The following is a 10,498-nucleotide window of genomic DNA, read 5'->3' as shown; positions in this document are numbered from 1 at the left end:
TGTTCCATGCACTACTGAGCAAATATTCAAAGTTACATATTTATATGTTTTTATGTTTTACATTTTTTTTAAATAATCACTTGTTGCATTAAACAGGTTATGTTTTAGAATATGTTGTAAAATTACTTTTTTTTGTTTTATACTTTGTTGACAAATTAATTTCACATTTATGAGACAGTACAAAGGATAATGAGTAGGCAGCTGCACAATTTGATCTATATCTGTGTGCGTGTAACATATATACCCACCCACCCTATGTTTAATGATATTTGATTAAAGAATAATTGGCTAGAGAAATTTATAGAAACTGTGAATTCATAGTTCATAGGATTTAAGTTAATGTATGCATTCATACAGTTAATTTTTATCATTTTTATAATATTTTTCCCATTATGGGCGTGAGTGGGGCCTCATGTCTAAGTTTTGCCTAAGGCCTCAGAAAGTCTAGAGCCGCCTCTGCTTCACAGTGAGGAGCCCATGGAGGGCATATACATATAAAACCAAGACAATTCCTTAGCTCAACTCACCAAACAGTCTACTGACCAACCAAATTAATTGTCTTTGTTTTATATGCATATGCCCTCCATGGGCTCCTCACTGTGAAGGCCAGTTATAGATGTGGGCAGTGGCCAGTTTTTTTGTTACTGTTTGTATATATGGTCCGGGGACACACTGGGCACCTTCGCTGCCATTGTGCTCTTGCTTCCAGTGTGCTCCTGTTCCTTTAAGGGGGCTTGGGCAGTCTCTAGGCTCACCTGTCCACATCTATCCATTCCATGCATGTGCTTCCACTGTGGAGACACTTATAAATTTGTAGTGTTAGCCCTTGTACACACGGTCGGAGATTCTGACGGAAATGTTTCCCATCGGACCGTTTTGTTGGATATTCCGACTGTTTGTGGTCTCCATCGGACTGTTTCCATCGGAATATATCCGACGGACCAACTTTTCCAACTTGCCGGTAAAATTTTCCGACAAAATGCTCCAATCGGACATACTCCGATCATGTGTAGCCTACTCCGACGGACAAAGTGCCACACATGCTCAGATCAAATTCCTAGACCAAAGCTATTGGCTACTAGCCTGAACGTAGTCCAGTCGTAACGAAATAACGTCATCACGTTATGTACAATCGGATTTTCCGACAACTGAGTCCGACTGTGTGTATGCAACATCACTTCTGGAATTAATCCGTCGGAATTAATCCGTCGAATTTGGTTGCCGGAATCTCTGACCCTGTGTACGGGGGCTCAGGAATCTGTATATGCCCTCCATGGGCTCCTCACTGTAAAGGCCAGTTATAGGTGTGGGCAGTGGCCAGTTTTTTGTCACCTTTGCTGTACACCTGCCTCAGGGCTTTTTCTACTACTTAGACTGACTGAACACTACCACCACACTTCTGTGTAAAAGGTCCTGGCTGTTCCCCCTTGAAACAGAAAGCAGATGTCAAGAATTATAGACCTTTGTGACAACAGGTATATTCTTTAAAGGAAAATCCTCACAATGGCTGAAGAGACCATCAGGTTCTGACAACATAAGAAAAATGTAGGATATCTAAGTAAAAATGACCACACAATGATAAAAATTGTCACAACCTCAAAACAATACTTCTTGATATATGTTAGATCAAAAAGGGCTTTCCCGTGTTTTTTTTCTCCTTTTTAATTTGTTTTTGATGCATTTGCATACCCTATGGAACCAGGTCTGCCGATACATACTGGAAGTAATATCACTGAAGTCCTGGACTGAAGACTGAAGACTGAAGCTTGGTTACATGCAGTTTGAAGATATCAACAACCACACAAGATCCTCAAGGCAACCCAAGGAGAAAGGTTTGACCAGGTATATGGTTATTGCTCCTCATTTTACAACATAATCGAAGCAGAGTCTGTCATACATCAGAAAAATCTTTCAGTGATCGGAAAGTTTGTTAATGTACAATCACCATCCAAATTGTAAAGGAAGACTTCATGGATGGGTGGATTACCTGTTATTTGTTCACCAGCCAATTCAGCCAGCTGTGTATTAGCAGTTAATCTGTGCAATGGCAGATTACAGGGTGGTTGGGGCAGTAGCCTGGGGCTGCAAACTGTAGGGGGCTCACAGCTGCCTAATTTATCCCTACTTATTCCAGGATGTATTAGCAAGAGAGGAAATCTACACATGCCTCAGCAGTTCAGTCTGTTCTCTATGAGACTACCCCAGGACGTCTCCTGGATTTACACAACATATTTCTCAGGATACAATCATTTTACTCAACCTAAAACCTAGAAAATGAAACCACTTGGCATTGAGTGCCTGTTGAATTGTATCTCTCTCTCTCTCTCATATATATATATATATATATATATATATATATTTATTTATTTATTATATACTACTAGGCAGGAGTGAAAAAATGCTGGACATTAACAATGCTTTTTGTAATAGAAGTGTTATTAGTTTATTTTTCTCAATTAAGAAAATGGAAAGTAAATCCAATTTACATCAATATTTGATGTGACCACCCTTTGCCCCTCTCCTAATCTCAGACATACTTGATGAGATCAGGGCTCTGTGGGGACCAAACCATCACTTCCAGCAATCCTTGTTCTTCTTTACACTGAAAATATTCCTGAATGTCATTGGCTGTATGTTTGGGGTCATTGTCCTGCTGCACAATAAATTTGGGACCAATTACACGCCTGCCTGATGGTATGGCATGATGGATAAGCATCTGCCTGTATTTGTCAGCATTGAGGACACCATTGATCCTGCCAAAATCTACAACTCCATTTGCAGAAATGCAGCCCCAGACTTGCAGCCTCCACCATGCTTCATGTTGCCTGCAGACACTCATTATTGCTCCACTCTCCAGCCCTTCCACAAACAAACTGCCTCCTGCTACAGCCAAATATTTCACATTTTGAGGCTCCATTCACACTTGTGCAACTAGTACGATTTCCATTGCAACTTTAGATGGGTGCTACTTGGAATGTAACTTTGGCTGTTGACTTTGGCCTTCACATTAGGCTGCGACTTGTGTGAATGTGAATTTTGAGAGTTTACATTGCAGTCTAGTGGCATGAAAGTCACGTCAAAGTAGTGCAGGAAACTTTTTAAAGTTGCATAGGTTTAAAGGCTTTCATTGAAATACATGGGCTGTGACTTGCCATGCGACTTTATGTGTCCAAATTCTGGATGGACCCTCTGCACACTGCTATGCACCCTTTCCAGAAAACTATGCAATGAAAAACAGTAATCTCTATTAGCTATTGGGATTGAAGCACAGGTATATCGTTGCTCTTTTTATGTGTCCAAAGTCGCCTTACAAGTCGCACAAATATGAATGGAGCCTGACTCATCGGTCCAAAGCACCTGCTGCCATTTTTCTGCACCCCATTTCCTATGTTTCCCTGCACAGGATGTCTAAACACGGCTCAGCGACTCAACTATGGGACTATTAGATATGCTGTATAGAATAGATTTTAACACAGACCCAGAAATATAAGATCCCCAATTATAGGTCAAACTGGGAATGCAAATTGAACCCCCTGCCAACCGTTTAAACACTTAAGCCCCGGACCATTTGGCTGGCCAAAGACCAGACCACTTTTTGCGATTTGGCACTGCATCTTTTAACTGAAAATTGCGCGGTCGTGCGACGTGACTCCCAAACAAAATTGACGTCCTTTTTTTCCCACAAATAGAGTTTTCTTTTGGTGGTATTTTATCACCTCTTTTATTTTTTGTGCTATAAAAAAAGAGCGACAATATTGAAAAAAAAATCATTATTTTTTCTTTTTTGCTATAATAAATATCCCCAAAAAATATAAAAAACATTTTTTCCTCAGTTTAGGCCGATACGTATTCTTCTACATATTTTTGGTAAAACAAAAATTGCAATAAGCGCTTATTGATTGGTTTGCGCAAAAGTTATAGCATCTACAAAATAGGCATTTTTATTAATATTTTTTTTTTCTACTAGTAATGGCGGCTATAAACGTTTTTTTATCATGACTGCAACATTATGGCGGACACGTCGGACAATTTTGACACATTTTTGGGACCATTGGCATTAATACAGCGATCAGTGTGTTTAAAATTGCATTGATTACTGTAAAAATGTCACTGGCAGGAAGGGGTTAACACTAGGGGGCAGTGAAGGGGGTAATGTGTGTCGGAAATTCTGATGGAAAAAGTCCGATAGAACCCACACACGATCTTATTATATTGTCGGAATATACGATCGTGTGTGGGCTCTATTAGACTTTTTCCGTCTGAATTTCTGTGTGTACAGGGCATTAGAGCAGAAAAATGCCCAAAAACGCGTAGGTGTGAACAGAACCTTAGGGACTCTCTACAATTTTTGGTTTGGTTGATTCTTCCCTGTACATAGAGCTGATCAGAAAGTGCTAAAGGGAGAGACAGCCAGGAAGCTAGCATTTTCCATGGAAAATCAGCAATGCCAGCCCTCATATTCAACTCATGACAGGTTCACTTTATAATCAACAGGAGACACCTATCTCCCTTCCCTTCTCTCGCCAGCTTGCGTCGGTTCTGCGCAACACACATACCCAATTTAGATTTTGCGTTCTTCTTTCTTTTTCTGAATTCATTCCCTTTTTTTTTTTTTTTTTCCCTTAATTTGACACCGCAATTAAAGCTGTTTCACTGCTTATTTCTAGATTTTCTTCCATTTGGTAGACGCTATTAGTATGTGTTTAATCAACAGTTATTTGGCTTAGCAAATTATGTTTCTGTTATAATCTATTGAATGCTACAATGACATCTGGTGGCCATCAAGGAATTAATGAACAGTTCTGATAAGTCCATTTAAGCCTTGCGTTAATCAAACACACTGTATAATTGCTGCAGGCAGGCTCTGATCAGCAATCTGTAATAGAGGAGGAACAGAGATATGCACGTATCATACAACACACACACAATTACCCTTTAAAGCTACATGTAACCTATCAGCCTGCCGCCTGCAGCTCAGTACAGGAGATCTGGGCTCAGAGTTTTCATCAAGAACATCAACTGTGAAATATTCATGCTAAGCACCCATACCCCTATCGCCATGTACACACGGTCGGACTTTTCGACGGAAAATGTGCGATTGGATCTTGTTGTCTTAAAATCTGATCGTGTGTGTGTGGGCTCCATCTGACTTTTTCCGTCGGAATTCCCAACACACAAAGTTTGAGCGCAGGATCCAAAATTTTCCGACAACAAAATCCGATCGTTTAAATTCCGATCGTGTGTAGACAATTCCGATCGGACAAAGTGCCACACATGTTCTACGGCACCGCGTTCTGAACGTTTAGATTTTCCGACAACTTTGTGCGACCGTGTGTATGCAAGACAAGTTTGTGCCAAAATCCATCTGAAAAAATCAGACGGATTTTATCGTCGGAATGTCCGACCGTGTGTACGGGGCATATGAGTGTCCCCCATTACATTATACTCATTCTCAATCAGTCCTCTGACTGATGCACTTCCTGTGCAGTCTGCACCAGACATCGCTGGCTTCTACTCCTATATCAGCAACACTAGGTAACTACCACTAGCATTATGACATTTATTGCATATGTGGTTTTTAATCCCAGGATTTTATTACATTTTCTGGGGATCTATGCTGTTTTGATATCAGTTCACACTCATTTTAGTTTGGGCTCCTTTCTTTGATTAGTTTACATTTTTACATCTTTAGCACCGTTTGGTGTATTTATGTTTTTTATTGTTTCACAGAATGGAGCCCCTTTGTTACATTGTGCTAGACATTCTGGGTTACATCCATACTCATGTTCCCTGTGTTTCTGTTGGACCCCACTACCACAGCTTCCGAAACAGGCATTCCTTTCAGCCCTAGCACCCCGGCAGTGTGTTTCACACTAAACAGATACGTGAGTTTTACAGGGATGACAACATTAGCCTCCCTGTATGTATCTTCATTTCTTGTCCATGAATGGTCGATGTTGATATATTTACCTCTTTTTATAGATGTATCATACATCCGCCCCTGATGATTGAATAGATCCCATGAAACGCGTCGAGCCTAACCTAGATGCAATGTATACATACCCACATGGTCTTTGGATTCAGGCAATGCCGTGGATTATAACTGTCATATTACAATGATTTTTATTATTGGGGACAATACTATTTTATATTGTATATTCTATTCCTATTTTTTTAACATGTAAATGTTATTGGATACATGATTTGTTATATTATGTGCCATTATTGCATGTATTGTCTGCCATGTACCTACTCAATCATGGCAGACAAATAAATGTTTATGTTTTACTTTGACTCCTTCGATTAGCTACAATATATATATATATATATACACACATATACACATATACATATATATATATATATATATACACACATATACACATATACACACATATATATATATATATACATACATACATACATACACACACCTCATTTAAAGTCCCGACCCTTTTTCTCTATGTACTTGAATAGGGATGGAGATGCAGGTTACCGTGCATCTCATTTAAAGTCCCAAAAGCCCCCTCTATTACATTATACTCATTCTCAATTAATGCTTATTAATAAATAAATAAATAAATCACTATGCCAATGTCTCAACATTTATGCAAGCTAAACAAATAATTCCGATGATGTTTGTAATAGGTGTGTAACCACTTCAATATCGAGCACTTTCACCCCCCTTCCTGCCCAGACAATTTTTAAAGCTTTCAGCATTGACGCACTTTGAATGACAATTGCGCGGTCATGCTACACTGTACACAAATTAAATTTCTATTTTTTTTTTTATCACACAGATAGAGCTTTCTTTTGGTGGTATTTAACCACTTAAGGACTGGAAGATTTGTCCTCTTAATGACCAATTCCATTTTTTGCGATTCCCCCCCCCCCCAAAAAAAAACAACAACAATAAAACAAACAAATGTAATCATCAGTTTAGGACTATATGTATTCTTCTATATATTTTTGGTATAAAAAAAATAAAATAAAAAAAAAGCAATAAGCGTATATTGATTGGTTGCGCAAAAGTTATAGCATCTACAAAATAGGCAATAGATTTATGGCATTATTTATTTATTACTAATAATGGTAGTGATCTATTAAGCGATTTTTAGCCACATTGCGACGGACAGATCGGACACTTTTTTGGGACCAGTGACATTTATACAGCAATTAGATCTAAAAATAGCCACTGATTATTGTATAAATGTCACTGACAGGGAAGGGGTTAACACTAGGGGGTGATCAAGAGGTTAAGTGTTCCCTAGGGAGGTGTTTCTAACTGTGGGGTGAGTATACTGACAGCTAGAGGAGAGATCGCTTTTCCTGATCACTAGGAAGAGCAGATCTCTCTCTACTCCCCTGTGTGAATGGCGATCTGTCTGTTTACATGTTTACATTGACAGATCCCCGTTCTGGTTCTCTGAGGAGCGATCGCGGATGGCCATGCGCATTGGCTCCTGTGTCGCGGCTGCGCCCCTTATAACTTCTTAAAGCGTCTGACGTACGACGGCGATTCGCGCAGCCGTGCCAACCTGCCGCAGTGCAACTGCGGTGGCTGGTTGGCAAGTAGTTAATCACTGCTGGGTTTTTTATTTTTTGTTAAACAAATGAAAAAAAAAAAAATAGTGAAAATTTTGAGTGAGGCTCAGTTCACACAGGGGGCGACCCGAATTGCCGCTCCGCGACCTGCCGCGACCTCAGCGGCGACTTGCAAACGACTTCTGTATAGAAGTCAATGCAAGTCGCCCGAGGTCACCCAAAAGTAGTACAGGAAACTTTTTTCTAAGTCGGAGCGACTCGAGTCGCTCCTCTTAGAACTGTTCCGTAGTACAGAATGGGGGCGACTTGTCAGGTCGCGGCGCGTCGCCCCCTGTGTGAACCGAGCCTTACGAAAAAGTTTCTTCGTTTCTGTTATAAAATGTTGCAAATAAGTAATTTTTCTCCTTCACTGATGTGGACTGATGAGGCAGCACTGATGGCCACTGATAGGCTGCACTGATGTAAACATCCCTTGTAATAGAAATAAGGGATGACAGGTCCTCTTTATGGAGAGAACTGGGATCTATAAGACCCCAAATCTCTCCTCTATCTTTGAAAGCAATAGATAATAAAAAAAAAAAAAAAAAAAAATGTGATCTTTTGCTTAAAAAAAAATGTAAGTAATTTCCCTCCGTCATGACGTCGCTCTGGTCCTCCTAGAACATAGAGATGATCTTGTCTCTCCTCACCTCTGCGACCAGCCGTGCAAACTGTCAGATCGTTTCCTGGACTCGGTGGTAAGAACGGTTAACCTTGAGAAACAGTGGAGGGTGGGTGTCTGTTGCTTATAAAAGTGATCCATAATCAGTCTCTCAGATCGTTTTTTGAGAAACAGTTTCGACGGCTGAAAAAAAAATATCTATAAAGCCCCATACATACTATTCGATTTTCTGCAGATTTTTGTCTTCAGATTTACCAAAACCATGTAGTTCAAGGGCCTGCTTTTAGCACCACTTTACTGTAATTTTAGTGGCGCTATCCAGCTGCTATCAGGGCGGTTTTAACCCCACTAGCAGCTGAAAAGGGGGTAAATGCGCCCGCAAAATGCTGCCGCAGTGGTGCTTTCTCGGCGGCATAGCAGCGCTGCCCTATTGATTTCAAAGGGGAGGAGTGGCGAGTTCACCGCTCCAAAGAAGCCGCTGGCAGGACTTTTTCTGACGCCCTGCCAGTGCAACGCTCCAGTGTGAAAGCCCTCGGGCTTTCACACTGGAGTGAATGGAGCAGCTGTTTTAGGGCGGTTTTCAGGCGCTATTTTTAACGCTATAGCGCCTGCAAAACACCCCCAGTGCGAAAGGGGTCTTAAGGTCTGACCTCATATTATATGGTTTTGGAAAATCTGAAGACAAAAATCTGCAGAAAATCTAATAGTGTGTATGGGGCTCAAGACTGGTAAACGACTTTGGTCAGCAAGTGGCTAGAATAGAATGGAGTTTTATTTTATTTTTTAAACCCGGTTTTATTTTAACTTAAGCCATAGAGGTCTATTTATTAATTCCTTCACACAAGATTCACACAACTTTCACCTAAGATTCACACATTTTTCTAATTAGATTAATTTAGGAAAATGTGTAAGCCCCGGGTAAAAGTGTGATTTTTGTGTGAAAACATTTATAAATAGATCCATGGAAGTGTATCTAAATCCAAGAACAAAAATATTATATATTCTAGCTTACTGGTCCCTCCCTGGCAGTAATCCTGCCTTTGTCATCAAACAATCCCTTGCCAACAATCGGATCGTGTGTACGAGGCTTAAGGCAAAGCAACGCTAAATAGGAGCAGTGAGACACTCAAGTGATACTCTACAGCAGAGGTCTCCAAGTTGTGGCCCTTAGCTTGTCTTCATTTGGCCCTTGGAGCACTTTTGATCCAATCAATATGAAACACTCTTCTGCCCACTGACAACAACAATGGTTCATCGTTTCTCACACTGCCACCAACAATTGGGCGGTATTCCTCCCCCTGATACCAAAGATGGGGCACTGTTTACTCTCACTGATGCCAGAAAAAATGTCTATTCCCATTGGCCACAGACCGGCCCCCCTAAAATCTGAAGGACAGTAAACTGGCCCTTTGTGTAGAAAGTTTGGAGACTCCCGCTCTACAGTATTCCCCTTCACTTCTTCCCTGGTTATATATGGAGGAGCTGGGCCAGCACAGACCATATTTAAACACTCCCAAAAGAAGAGAGGGCTATGAAGTATTCTGTGCTGGGGAATTGACTCTCCTGTAGCAATCAAATCTTCTGGGAAGTTCAATGGGAAATTGCAAGTCAAATAAAAATGTTTTTGGAAAGGAAAACAAATGATGGAAGTAATCCTATAAAATACTTGATTTTTCTGTGATCTTACCAGGGGCTGTTTAAGTGAATTTTCTCTGGCAAATTACACGTCCGCTTTAAGATATGCCCATCACTGACTCTTTGGTAAAACCATTGTCTGCAGTATATAGGGATCCACTGCTGTATCACTGTACCAAGTGAAACCTCCCTCTTTGGAGAGATGTAGAGAGAAGTGGGTAAAGCATGTTCTAAAACCTCATGGAGAGGACCAGGGTGATATGTGGGACTATCCCTTTTCATATCTGGTATCGCCTAAAGATCTTTTGATGCAGTTTAAATTTCTTCATAGAATTTACTTTACCCCTACAAATTGACTTTACCCCTTACTCTACCCATAAAAATGTACTTTACCCCCACTTTAGCCGCAAAAATGTACTTTACCCCTACTCTACCCCTACAAATTGACTTTACCCCAAGATACCCCTACAAATTGACTTTACGCCCACTTTGCCCCTAAAAAATGACTCGACTCCCCACTTTACCCCTACAAATTGACTATACCCCTTACTCTACCCCTAAAATGTACTTTAACCCCACTTTATTCGTAAAAATTAACGTTACCCCCATTTTATCCGTCAAAACTTACTTTACCCCTATGCTATCCAATTTACTTTA

Source organism: Lithobates pipiens, unplaced genomic scaffold (assembly GCF_037356315.1).
Source record: "Lithobates pipiens isolate NorthernLeopardFrog02 unplaced genomic scaffold, aLitPip1_a1.2 Scaffold_23, whole genome shotgun sequence".
NCBI classification, from domain to species: domain Eukaryota; kingdom Metazoa; phylum Chordata; class Amphibia; order Anura; family Ranidae; genus Lithobates; species Lithobates pipiens.
This window is presented reverse-complemented; position numbering follows the sequence as displayed.